Genomic DNA, 15,226 nt, shown 5'->3' on the forward strand with positions numbered 1-15,226 from the left:
GTCTTTAAATCTTGAAGGTTCCTTGGGCCTCTTTTATGAACTTTGATCTTCAGTTCTCTCCATAGATTTTCTATGGGATTTAGGTCAGGTGATTGACTGGGCCAGCCAAACCATGATGCTGCCACCCCCAAACTTAACTGTTGGTATGGTGTTCTTGGGGTGGTGGGCAGTGCCATTTCTTCTCCAAACATGGAGTGTAGAATGACTGCCAAAAAGTTCAATTTTGCTTTCATCTGACCATGCTATAGTCTTCCAATAATCCACAGGCTTCTCCAAATGCTCTTTCCACAGGCTTCTCCAAACGCAAACTTTAACCGAGCCTCAACATGCTTTTTGTTCAGCAATGGAGTCTTGCGTGGTGAGCGTGCATGGATGCCATGGCGGTTCAGTGCATTGCTTATAGTTTACTTTGAAACAACAGTACCTGCTGATGCAAGGTCTTCCTGAAGTTCTGCCCGAGTGGTTCTTGGCTCTTGGAGAACTCTCCTGATTATTCTTTGGACTCATCGGACAGGGATCTTACGTGGAGCACCTGATCGTGGCCGGTTTATGGTGAACTGATGCTCTTTCCATTTCCGGATAATGGCCCCCACAGTGCTCACAGGAACATTCAGCATTCTGGAAATGCGCCCATAACCATTCCCATCAAAATGCTTTTCAACGATAAGATTACGAAAATCTACAGAGAGTTCTTTGCTTTTACCCATCATGATGTCTTTGCTGTGTGTCTCTTCTTCTTCGGCTGCGTTTACACTTGGCATTAACATGATACCATGATCCGATCATTAGCCAATTAGGACACCGTGCGTTTACATTTGTTCATTTAAGTAGCCTCTGTATCTGGATAACTGATCGGATTTCTGTTTCCTGAATAATATTTAAATTAGGTCTTTAGCACGACACCAATACGAGTAAAGATTATACAAATTAAGCAATGTCCCAATTGCTTTCACTCACTCACTTTACTTTCCTGTGCAATCTCCATCCTTAAATCAAATTACATTTTTTGAATGAAGGAATATTTCCAGGGTTGACCATGGTTAAGTCACATCATTGATCATCGGGATTTAAGCATGCAATGACTAACAGAAATGGGAGATTAATAAATATGCTGAAACAACAAAAACATTCAACATTTAAAACAAAAAAATAAAATGTTTATTCCTATTATCCCTCTGGTAAAGCAGCGCACGCTCTTCATTGAGATCTCATGATCACAGCTGTGATTGTACAGGCGATGGCCTCGTTCAGATAATGTTGCACAATTAAAATTAAAAATGACACACACAGTATCATGTAAGTCTAAATAAACTGTTTTAAATATTGACGTTTATTGTAAGGTTCAAATAAATTAAATTTATTGTCTAAACTGCATCTGGCCATTATTTTCTGACAGCCACGTGGGGAGACTGGGCGGGGATTTATATGACGTCCACCTGTGAATGCAGACACGACGGCTGGATTGCGTTTACATTACACTGAGATCCAATCACAATGCGTCCTCGACTACCTCCGAAACTGGACACGCTGATCGGATAATATTCCGATCAGAAGCGCGTTTACACTCGTCTTTTCAATTTGTATGTGGACAACATCCAGATACAGGGCGCATATGTTAATGCCAAGTGTAAACGCAGCCTTCTTCTTCTGTTGTTTATATGGCGGTTGGCAAACCAACTAAAGGTGCATTTCCGCCACCTACTGGGTTGGAGTATGGAGCACTACTTGGTTGAATACACTTAGGAAGAAATTTTTTTTATATATCTTTTTAACCAGTTCTGCATCCTTAATACATTTTAATCATTTCTCGTGTATTTCATAATTTGTTCCTTCTCCCAATAATTCCTTGAGTGAATAATTGCTTACACCACTATTAGTTACACCAAACTATATTAGTTTGTGGTGAAAAATGACTAATTGTGTCATATTTTACATATCTTGGAGTTATTTTAGATACGCACTTAACATTTGAAAAGCATATAAAAAAAATAGTTTGCGTAGTGACACCTCAACTTAGAAACTTTAAATTTATACGGAGTCAACTCTCACTGGAAGCCGCAATAATTTATTTGCATTCTTTGATTTTTCCTCATTTTTCTTATTGTATTAACTCATGGTCACAATCAGGAAAATCTACTCTCAGACCTTTATATACTTTATACAAACGTGCTTTAAAGGTATTTGACAAGAAACCTAATAGATACCATCATTGTCTTATAATCCAAAAGCACAATTTTCTTACTTTTGACAATTTTATTATATTTCACAGTTGTTGTTTAATGTATAAAATTGTAAATGATCTTGCACCTCCTCCTTTGAAAGCATTTGTAGCTTCACGTAGAGAAAATCTAAGACAAACAAGGGCTTCATCAAGAGGTGATTGTGAAGCACATTTTAGATTAACTGAGTTTGGTCGATCAACTTTTTCTGTAAGAGCTGTTAAAAACTGGAATAACTTACCAATTGTTAGTAGACAATGTCATACATTGACACAGTTCAAGCTGCATTTGAAAATATGGTTAAAAAGGAGTCAGGTCTGTAATCATTAGTCACTCGTGTCTTGTCAAGGTTTTATAATTATGGGGGATTGATTTTGTAATATTATGTGATTTTATAGGATGTATATTGAGATTTTTTTAGTAGTAATATTGCTGTATTTATTGTTAAATGATAGATAATGTGTCGTATATTATATTTTGTTGGTTATTATATTGTATGTAATGTAATTTGATATTTTCTGCCCAGGGACTGCAGATGAAATTTAGCCCTGTGGCTAATTCTGGGACAGTTCTTCTTTACTGTCCATTGTCCCTGTCAAATAAAGAGTAAACAAACAAACAAACCACTATCCTTTAGTGACTGAACTAATTCAAGTCTTTCTCTATTGTATGCTATACATTCTAGTAATATATGCTTTACTGTTTCAGGATATCCACATTTATCGCAATTACCAGTTTCATGTTTACCTATTTTATGTAGACTTTGGTTTAATGAAGTATGCCCAATACGCAATCTTGTAATTATCACATCCTTTTTCCTGTTATTTATAGTTGTTCTTTCCACCCCCACATTTCTTTGTACACTATACATGTGTCTTCCTCTTATTTCATTATCCCATAACCTCTGCCACCTCTTTTTCACTTCAGTCCCGATCAGCCCCTTAATTTCCGCTTTACTCATCTGAACTCCGATATTGATCTCATGATCTTTCAACGACTCCTTTGCCATTTTATAAGCTTCCTCATTTCCCTTTACTCCTACATGGGCAGAAACCCACAAAAAACTCACCTTTACGCCTAAGTGCTTTATGTTATATACAGGACCGGCCCTGGCCAATTTGCTGCCCTAGGCAAGATTTCACCTGGTGCCCCAGGAATTTTGTTATTAAACTTACACAGAAACAAACTGCACAGCTTTGTCTTGTTTTTCTTTATTTTGAAAATATTTTGGAAACACACACACAACGTATTATAGATACAATATAAATATGTTTATATTATATTATGTTAGTGCAGAAAAAACTATATTACAGAAACATTGCTTTCCTTTGCTTTCCTTGCCTTTCTTACAGCATATGTAACATTCCATAAATTATAAATAAGAGTGCTGCACAAAAAATAAATAACTATATACAAACTTGAATGAACTATGCAAATGTATAGCAAATGTTCTACAGTCTTACTCGCCTTTCTAGCAGCAAAGTCATATATGACATCATCATAAGACAGCTGTTGTGAGACTACATGATTTATGCTAATGACTGAAAGTCCACTGAGACGTTCTTGAGCCATTGTAGATCTCAGGTAGTTTTTAATCAGTTTGAGCTTAGAGAAGCTCCTTTCAGCAGCAGCGACTGTCACAGGTAGAGTGGCAGAGATTCTCAGAGCGTCCCACATATTGGGGAAAATTTCCATCAGCTTCTTCTCGTGCAGGAAAGTCAGGAGCTCAATGTTTGTCATATTTTTTGATGGCAGATGTGGAAAGTTTTGCATTTCTAATACAAGTTATCTGCCATCAATGTATTGCTGTCCATCATGGCTTAAAGCTGTGCTCAGGGTTGGACAATGCTCTAACAACTCATCTTTGGACATGTTGGGAAAGTTGAGGAGAACTCCAAATTTGTCATTCACCTCCCCCAGGGTCTGAAATCTCTCATCTAGTGAAGAGAGGGCTGTATCCACGACTACATTAAAAAAAATTGTTTCCAATTTTTTAAGTGCATCACCAATAGGCTCATCTGGAGCCTCGTAACCAAAGTGCCTTTTTGTGGTTCTCAACCGCTTTTGTTTGATTACAGCTTCCACGTTCATCTCCTCACACATTTCCTTGGCTGTTGCCTGTGCACTAGAAAATCCAGTATTTCTGTAGCCGTCAAGAGATTCCCTGTTTTTTTTCAGCATGTCAACTGCCACATCTAGCTGCATGGAGGGTGATTGCATCTGTTTACTCACATGCTGGATCTTGTTGAGAATATCATACCAAATGACTGTGCAAATAGAGAAGCGGTAGGATCCAATCTCCTCAGCCAAAGACTGGGCTTCAACTTTCACAACAGGGTCTTGAATAGTTTCCCTCACCTCCAGAAGAGCATCTCTGACTTGCCCAGCCTGGTACCTTACTGCCTGGATGCTGTCTATCCTGCTTTCCCACCTTGTCTCTGACCATGATTTCAGGGTGGTTTTGACGTGTTTCAGGAGGATATCCCATTTATGGGTGGAGGCTGAGAAGAGTTTGAACAATTTTGCTACATATCCAAAGTAGCCAATTGTCACGATCCACACTCAAGGAGACAAGGGAGATCCAATCGCAGTAAGTATTTATTAAGGGGTAATCCGTACTCACAATCCAGTCCAGGCAGAGGTCAAAACCATATAAGCAATCCAAAGACACAAGACAGGGACAAGAAACGGGCAGCAACAGGAACGGAAGTGTGGGGACATTAAACAAGGACTCCGTGACAAACACTGAAACAGACAGGGTATATATACACAAGTGCAAACAAGGTGACGAGAAACAGCTGAAGGAAATGAACAATCAGTGACAGACAGGATTATGGGAAATGTAGTGAAACTGCCTAGACACCGTGAAAACTGAGACCTCTAGTGTTAAACCCAGGGAACCACCAGACACTGTGACATAACCTCCCCTCTACGGAGCGGCTACCAGACGCTCCAAGACCACAAGAAACAAACAAAACAAGAGTCCAGGTGGGAGGAGGAAAGGTGGAGGATCAGGGGGTGGGATGGGGGGCCAGGTCCATGGAGGGGAACAGGAACAAGGGGGAACGGCTTAAGCGGCGGCCAGGGCGAAACAGACAGTCCATCGGGCGGCCAGGGCGAAACAGACAGTCCATCGGGCGGCCAGGGCAAAGCAGACAGTCCACCGGGTGGCCAGGGCGAAGCAGACAGTCCATCGGGTGGCCAGGGTGGAGACGACCCCTCGGGCGGCCACGGCGGTGAAGACCCCTCGGGAGACGACCAGGACGAAGACAACCCCTCGCATGGCCACGGCGGTGAAGACCCCTCGGGAGACGACCAGGACGAAGACAACCCCTCGGATTGCCACGGCGGTGAAGACCCCTCGGGTGGCCACGGCGGTGAAGACTCCTCGGGCGGCCACGGCGGTGAAGACCCCTCGGGCGGCCACGGCGGTGAAGACCCCTCGGGCGGCCACGGAGGAGAAGACCCCTCGGGTGGCCACGGCGGAGACGACCAGGGTGAAGACGACCACTCGGGCGGCCATGGTGGAGACGACCAGGGTGAAGCCGACCACTCGGGCGGCCATGGCGGTGAAGACCAAGGCGGAACAGAGACAGACCCTGGCTCAGGAACAGTCACAGACCCCACCGGCTCAGGAACTGGAACAGACACCACCGGCTCAGGAACTGCAACAGACACCACCGGCTCAGGAACTGCAACAGACACCACCGGCTCAGGAACTGCAACAGACACCACCGGCTCAGGAACTGCAACAGACACCACCGGCTCAGGAACTGCAACAGACACCACCGGCTCAGGAACTGCAACAGACACCACCGGCTCAGGAACTGCAACAGACACCACCGGCTCAGGAACTGCAACAGACACCACCGCCTCAGGAACTGCAACAGACACCACCGGCTCAGGAACTGCAACAGACACCACCGGCTCAGGAACTGCAACAGACACCACCGGCTCAGGAACTGCAACAGACACGGGCACCGGCTCAGGAACAGGCTCGGCGGGCGTGACGTGAAGCTCAGGCTCGGCAGACGTGACGTGAAGCTCAGGCTCGGCAGACATGACGTGAAGCTCAGGCTCGGCAGACGTGACGTGAAGCTCAGGCTGGGCAGGCGTGACGTGAAGCTCAGGCTCGGCAGGCGTGACGTGAAGATCAGGCTCGGCAGATGTGACGTGAAGCTCAGGCTCGGCAGACGTGACGTGAGCAGTCTCTGGATCGGCAGAAGTGTGCTTCCTCCATGCATGCAGAACCGCCAACGCATAAAAAAGGAAGACCGCTCTCTTGGCCGTGGCAGGACTGATGGTGGACAGCCCCGGGGCGACCTCCAGGACGACAGCGGGCTGTTCGAGGACAGTCTCCAGGACAATAGCGGGCTGTTCGGGGACGACCTCTGGTACTGGAACGGTCTCTGGATCGGCAGTGCTCACGTGTCTCCTCCATGCCTGCAGTACAACCACCACATAAAAAAGGAAGACAGCCCTCTTGGCTGTGGCAGGACTGATGGTGGATGGCTCCGAGACGATCTCAGGGATGACAGCAGGTTGCATGAGCAAGGCCTCCGGGACAACAGCGGACTGCACGGGTACGGCCTCCGGGACGACAGCGGGCTGCTCGGAGGGGACGGCCTCCGGGACGACAGCGGGCTGCTCGGAGGGGACGGCCTCCGGGACGATAGCGGGCTGCTCGGAGGGGACGGCCTCCGGGACGACAGCGGGCTGCTCGGAGGGGACGGCCTCCGGGACGACAGGGGCTGCTCGGAGGGGACGGCCTCCGGGACGACAGCGGGCTGCTCGGAGGGGACGGCCTCCGGGACGACAGCGGGCTGCTCGGAGGGGACGGCCTCCGGGACGACAGCGGGCTGCTCGGAGGGGACGGCCTCCGGGACGACAGCGGGCTGCTCGAGGACGGCCTCCGGGTCTTTGGGGAAACTGGAGGTCTTCCTCCACCTCTGCCGTTTCGGATGGCGATGTGCAGGCTCTGGGCTGGACAGAAACCACGGTGAACAGAGCTCTGAGCTGGGCGGAATCAGCGGCGGACGGAGCTCTGGACTGGACATCACCAGCCCTGGGTCGAAGAGGGGCCAGAGTGGAGAGTGGTGTTGGGATTCCTCTCGACCATTTCCTCTACTGCGGCCTCCACTGGTCCCGCGAAACTTGGCCAAACGGGTCCCCTCAAAAAACTGTCTTCTCTCCCGCTCGGTGGCTGGGGAAGAGACATGGACAAACACACCGCTGGATCTTGAGTTTGACGGAGTCCTTCTGTCACAATCCACACTCAAGGAGACAAGGGAGATCCAATCGCAGTAAGTATTTATTAAGGGGTAATCCGTACTCACAATCCAGTCCAGGCAGAGGTCAAAACCATATAAGCAATCCAAAGACACAAGACAGGGACAAGAAACGGGCAGCAACAGGAACGGAAGTGTGGGGACATTAAACAAGGACTCCGTGACAAACACTGAAACAGACAGGGTATATATACACAAGTGCAAACAAGGTGACGAGAAACAGCTGAAGGAAATGAACAATCAGTGACAGACAGGATTATGGGAAATGTAGTGAAAATGCCTAGACACCGTGAAAACTGAGGACCTCTAGTGTTAAACCCAGGGAACCACCAGACACTGTGACACCAATGGCATCTGGTGAGCTCTTAGCAGCATCAGCTACCACCAAATTTAAGGAGTGGGCACCACATGGGACAAAAAAGGCCCTTGAGTTCGGTTGAAGCAGCCTAGCCTGAACACCTTTATTCTTTCCCTTCATGTTGGCACCATTATCGTAGGATTGTCCTCTGCAGTCCTCAAAGGGGATGTTCAGCTCCTCTAGTCTTTTGAGGATGAGAGCAGACAAACTTTCACCGGTTGACTCCTCTGCCACAAGAAAGCCCATGAAATGTTCTTTAATTTGTGGCAATTCTTCTTCCAGTGAAACAATCCTGACAATGACAGAGAGCTGTTCTTTATGACTCAGATCAGGGGTGCAATCTAAAATGATGGAGAAATACTTTCAGGTCTTGATCTCTTCCAATATTTTTTCCAGTATTTTTGTGCTTATTGAGTCTATGAGTTCATTTTGGATTATTTTGCCCAGGTAATGTGTGTGACTTCCAGCTCCACTTTCCACCCTACCAACATGCTGCTTCATTATTGGGTCAAATTTGGCCATTAGCTCCACCTCTTTAAGAAAATTGCCATTGTCTGGTTTGTTTAATGTGTCTGTGGATCCCCTTAGAGCAATGTTTCTTTCAGCTAAGGACTGAATTATTGCCACTAGTCTGGTAAGCACCTCTCGCCACCTGTTTCTCTCTGCCTCAACGAGTGCCATCTCTTGCTTATCTATGGTCAACCCTTTTGCAAGACGAACCTCTAATTCCTTCCATGTTGCCATGTTTGTATTGTGCTCATGGCTATCCTCATAGACCTTGAGCAAGTAGCTTGCATTTTTCCAGTCCTTTAGTCCTTCTTTAATCAATTTGAAATCTTTCTGAGAAAAGATTTTGCAGCAGAAGCAGTACAAACTGTCCTTCTTTTTTGAGTACATTAGCCAGCTTCTTTTGATTTTTTCTCCATTGACTAAGACTCTATTAAAATAGTCATGCTGACATCTTCTCCCATCTTTTTGTTTCGGAAATGTGAAATTGCTTTTTATATGATATGGTCCTCTGAGGACAAACTCTGTTTCTACCTATTCTATTTATTTAGAATACTAAAACTTCTATTTATTCAATTGCTTTTAACAGTGCTTAATGTTGTTTCTAATCTTACTTGTCCTGTCTGTCGTGTGATATTTCATTGCTGTGTAAAGCACATTGGTCAGCTTGTCTGTATAAATAGTGCTGTATAAATAAATTTTGACTTGACTTGACTACCTTCTCAATTAAAACAGATGGCCAGTCAGCAGGGTCTAATGGTGCAGCCTTTTTGTAAACTGATGCTGAATCGCTGGGCGGTGCTGAAGTGGAGGGAAGAGATGTGCTTGATGCTGAATCGCTGGGCGGTGCTGAAGTGGAGGGAAGAGATGTGCTTGATGCTGAATCGCTGGGCGGTGCTGAAGTGGAGGGAAGAGATGTGCTTGATGCTGAATTGCTGGGCGGTGTTATAACCATGTTATAACCATGAAACAGAGGAGAAACGTAAATCTTTATTTAAATTGAATTTTAATGTAGCTATTTTTAATAAATCCATATATATAATACATATAACAACATTGTATGTAGGACTCATTTTAAATAAAGATTTACGTTTATATAGCAACATTTTATGCAGAACTCATTTAAATAAAGATTTATATGTCACTACGTTCTACTCAAGGACCTTGACAGAATTGTAGTGGAGTAAAAAGTACGATATTTGTCTTTCAAATGTAGTGAAGTTAAAGTAAAACATCTCCTGAAAAAATAATACATATAACATTACTAATTTAGCCAATTCAAATAAAAATACCATAAAATAGTGCACAAGTTCGACTAACTATGTCATAAGCTAATTCAAATTAGCGAACGTAACTTACAGGTATCGTTGAACTAACTTAATGCAACATAGATAAACTGATCATCATTACCTACCTGTCTTTTTCGCGTTTTTCTTCCTCTTCTCTTCTTTTTTTTCTTCCCTGGGCACCAGATGGCTTCTGTCTTTTTGACATAATGACAACTTATCAGTGTCAGTGAATTCGGCCATCTGTCACTCACAATCACACACAGGTAACGGATGTTTGTTTTGTTTTTCAGCAGGGCGGGGGCGGGGGAGATTGATGCGTCACTCAGTCGGACCGGGGTGGATCGGGATTCGGGAAAGCAATGTTGTAGTTTTGTCTTTATCGGACGATCGCTTTTTTTAATCCATAATATTTAAGTAGTATTGGTAATAATTTTTTTTAAAATATATTCAGAAAAATAATAATTTGGGCGCTCGGGCACCCCAAGGGGTAGGCGGCGCCCTTAGCATTTGCCTATTCCGCCTATGCCCAGGGCCGGCCCTGTGCAACAATGTTAAGATTGCATCATCCACTCCTTTTTTTGACTGATATGCAAATTACAAAGGGTCCAATATATATTGTTTTTCGCTACATACCTTTTAACAAGCCTTTCAAAGCTTTTAAACACCAAAGAGGTCAGTGCAATTGGCCGATAGTCACTAAGCTCTAATGGTTTATTAATTTTAGGAAAAGGTATAATAGTTGAAGTTTTCCATATAGTTGGTACTATGTATTGGTCTAGAGATCTTTGGAATAACGAAGTAAAAACCGTGGATAGTGTGGGAGAAATCCATCAATCACATACATAGCTCAGTTACAATGGTCACATACATAGCTCAGTTACAATGACGCAAAATGAGAAAAACAAGATGTAGGTCTGCTGAGTTGGTTATGAAAAGATGGCCTTGAAAGGTATCAAAGTAAAAGCTTGTCCTGAGACAACAATGCTGGGAAAGTAAAAACTTGTCCTGAGATGACATTACTGGAAAAGTACATAGAAAAACATGAATATAATTTTTAAGAACGCATGCGCTGAAGACTGGCCACAGTTAGAAGCAGGCCAAGGTTATGGGAACTTCTAAATAGTGGCAAAATAGTTGGGAGGAGCAACTGCTAAGAGATAAGAAAAATGTATAAGACCTGAACACTGACCCATGTAGAGTCAGATGCATTGCTACCATCTCACTTTGTTGAACTGCTCAATAAAGTTAATTCTCCTGAGACCTGAAACTTTGACTCTGCTGAAAAAACTTCTTTGAAACCTGATCCAGACTTTGAAGACTTAGAATTTTCCACAACAATAGTTGCTCAGCACAGTTTTTTAACACTCGTCTACAGATGTTGTCAGGCCCAGGGCTCTTGTGTGTATTGCAACTCTGAAACATTTTCTTTACATCAGCCTCTTTGATGGTAAAGTAATTAGTTGATGCCAAGAAAGTTTCTTCATCACTATTAGTATCCTCACTATGCCCTTCAAAACGGGAAAAAAACTGATTTAACCTATTCGCTAGCTCCAGATCCCCACTTTTGCCATATGTGATTGTCATTTGTGTTATACTTTTCTTGACTTTTATGTGGTACACTAATCATCGTCCTAATACCTTCCCATGCCTGTTTAGAATTTCCCTGTGACATTTTAGCTTCAATTTTTTGTTTATATAGGGCCTTATCTACCTTAATTTGTCTTTTAATTTCCCTTTTACCTAAAACATCATTGTTATAATATGCTACCTTCTTATTTAGTAGTTGTTTAAGTTTCTTTGATACCCATGGGTTATTATTTGGAAATAATGTATACGTTTCCGTGGGTAGAACTGACTCCACACAAAAATGTATATAATCAGAGACCACATTTGTGTGAGTATCCAGATCAGGGGATTCAAATGTTTCCGACAATGTTCACTCAAAACATCCTTGAAGGCACATAATACTCTCCTCATTCCAAATCTTTACAGTCTTAACCTGAGGTTTTTCTCTTTCAAGAAGTCTTTGATATTTGGGTCGAAGATTAACAGCGCTATGATCAGATCTATCCAAAGGAGGTTGTCATAACACTTGTCCAATGTCTTATTTTTCCTGGTGCAACAGTTCACATATTGGTAGTAAGTCCTCAAACTGTTTTTCAACGGGCAGTTATTAAAGTCTTCGAAGATAAATTTGGGAGCGTCAGGAGACAGAGTATCAAGTCTTTGTGAAAGTTTATATAACACTTCAGAGACTTTAGCTGAATTTGCTAGTGGATGTACATAAACCACAGTAAAAAAAAAAAGCTGTGGGAACTCCCAAGGAAAATAGAATGGTCTAAGTGAAACACTCAGTAGTTCGATATCAGGAGTACAGAGAGATTCTCTTTCCACCACTTGACTGTACCAGCTGTCCCTAATGAGAAAACAAACTCCACCACCGCGTGACTTTGCCGTGATATCCGAGTCTCGACCCGTTCGATACACCGTGAAGCCAGTTGGTTCAACCTCACTTGATGGGGTGCTCTCATTCAGCCATGTTTCTGTGATTGCCAGCACACACGAGTTTCTGTAATCATGCAAGTAGCGTAGATTTGCTGGTAATTCGTTAATTTTACCCCTCAGGGACTGGGCATTCATTAATAAAGTCGTGGGCAAGGGTAATTTATTTCCCATTCTTTTTAGTCTCTGGCGAATCCCACCTCTCTTTCCTTGTCTCTGTTTCCTTTTGGTTTGAGTTAGGGCTGGGCGATATGGCCTAAAAAAAAAAATCTGATTTCGATTTAAATCGATTGTTTGGAAAGGCAATATGCAGGTGGCAAGGTTGGAAACATCTTGAAAAAAGGTGTATTTTTCCACAAACTGTATATGCTTGCAAATTGTATAATATCCAAGGTAAACATTTCTAGTAATTGTGCAGTTAATTCTCATTCGTATTTTCAGAAAGTTTTGGAATATGTAGGCTATCCTCTCAACCAAAATTTGTCACTAATAAAACACAAAAATAATTTAAAGAGAAGGCTTATATTGACCTTTTAAGATTTTGTTTGCACCTTGTAAATTAGGTTTTGATGTGGCAGTAAAAACTCTATAATCTATCCAAAACGAAATGTTGTCTTTCATATTTCGTCCGTAACATATCGTCTTTTATAATATATATTAGGGCATAAATGTTAATTTGCTGTTTAATATGTTGCTTATACAAAGACATTTTATTTCAACGTATTCAGTCGATTTTTACTCATCTCAGTAGTGAAGGATAACAAATTTTAAGAATCTATTTTGTTTTAGGTATAAATGATGATGATTGAGTTTCCAGCAGTAGATTCCTGCACAACTTGTAAATGAGTCAGATCATTGAGACTTTCACCTTTTGTCTTTAATGGCTCTAGGATGGCCCTTGGAACCGGAGTTCCTGGACAGAATCAGCATGTGAATAGTTATGCTGATTCCTAGCTCAGACGTTGAAGCATCAAGATGATTGGATTAGCAATACAATAGAGTGTTATATGCTGATTGGTTCTGGAGCAATCCAGATGCAATACAGGTTTTTCGCTTGATAGAATCAACTCCTCCAGTCAAATTCCAGTCCCAGAAGTCCCTCCCCCTTAGAAGGTATATAACTACAATGTAAACTGTTTAGAGCTAGACTGATTTTGGAACTTGCAGCTGTGCTCAATAAAGAAGAACTTCTAATTTGAACGTGATCCAAACTGTCTCCTGGTCCCTGCTTCGATCAAAGAAAACTTTACAACAGAAGGCAATATAGATAGTTTGCTAAAAGCTAAACTAAAGGTTAATTCATTCACACACAGACACGCGCGAGCTGTAGTAAACAACAGCATGCATCTGTGCTGGTCATTCATTCAAACACAGAAACGCGATTCAAATTTAGCTAAACAGTCTTTTGCGGTTTACAGACACCATTTCATATCGCGATTAGAACAAAGCACTCACTGATCTGCAGCTGGATCCGTTGTTAGGCTACTCCAGCACGTTTGAGGTAAAATTTCCAGGATTATCATGATATTATTATTCTTCACTACAGTGTGTTATCCAGCTGTTGTGGGCGTCTACTGGTTTGCATGTGTTGCTTCAGATCTGCGTTTGAATAGCGCGCGCTCTCCATGGGCGTGTCACATTAGCAGAGTAATGAGGTGCCAGAACGATAATGAGAACGGCTGATTTCTCTCTCTCTTTTTATATAGATTATATGAACAGAGAATATTTGTTTTAGTTTTGAATTAGATCATTTAAAACTACACACTTAAATGATTATAGAGATATATAGCTCATGTCTGAGTGAATAGTATTCGCTGAGTTTTGTTTAGAGACGTGGTCTTGAAAAAAAGTTCACGGAGACGGAGAGGCAGAAACCACACCCTGTTTACTTTCTTTATTTTACAAAAGCACAATGTTTTATTTCGATTTTAAGTGAATACATAAATAAGAAGACATTTAACAGTTTATTTTTTCATATTTCTTAAGCCTGTATGACAAAAAATGACGGGAGTATTTTAAGTCTATTTTGCTGCTATGTGAAAAAAACCGAGGCAAACGCGCCGGCGCGTTTTTGGTCCCCAGAGGGTTAAATTGACAGAATCTGAAAGCTGAGAATTTGTTTCATATCAATGGTACCGTAACCTTCTCTATCAGTGTCAGTGTCCTCTTTGCTTCGCTATTTTCTCTGCGTGAGAAAATGGATGTGTGGCGTGAGAGCGTGTAAAAAGTGACAATTGCATGAGTCTCATGGTGAATTCGTGAGAGTTGGCAGCCCTGCAGATTCAGTTTGTAAATGTTTTTGGCGGGTATGCTTGTGCTGCCGTGGTCTTTTTCATTTGCCATGCTTGTGTAGCTCTATGGCAAACACGCTGAGCCCGTTCCGAACTACAGGAGCCCAGATGGGAGCGTCGGCGGATATTAAAGAGAAAAAAGATTTTCATTCAAACATATCGACGTAAGCTACACATTCGAGTTAATCGATTTATCACCCAGCCCTAGTTTGAGTTATCTTGTCTTGGGAAGATTGCAGATAATTTGGTATGCGATGATAAGATGTGGCCTATGCGTATTTACTGCACTGGAGTAAGAATTCCCGGCTGTACCGAACAACACCGTCTGCAGCATTTAGTGCATTGATTAAATTAATACTTAAAATCCAGATGACAAGTCCAACAATCCATCCATGAAACTCCATTGTTACGAATTATACACCACGTCAGTAGTCAATTTAAGAAAAGAAAATATGAAACCAACAAAACGTACTCAACAAACAGACAAAAAAACGGTGCACGTGAAACACTGCCGGTCGCCATAGAGCAGCGCCTGGAAGTCATCTTTAACAAGATGGCTTTAAAGCTGTATAACATAAGGTGGTTTATATGAAATGACATCACTGATATGTCAAGATGTTGGTCTGTCCAATAATCTAGTGTAAAACAGTGGGGGTGGATGTGACGAGTGTATGTTGTTACACTAGATTATTGAAATAATTGTTAACTGGTATTAATTGTATTTCCTTATTATTGTCTTTTTATAAATGTGTTAATCTGTATAAAATGTTAA

The sequence above is a fragment of the Phoxinus phoxinus genome, assembly GCF_949152265.1.
Source record: "Phoxinus phoxinus genome assembly, chromosome: 9".
NCBI classification, from domain to species: domain Eukaryota; kingdom Metazoa; phylum Chordata; class Actinopteri; order Cypriniformes; family Leuciscidae; genus Phoxinus; species Phoxinus phoxinus.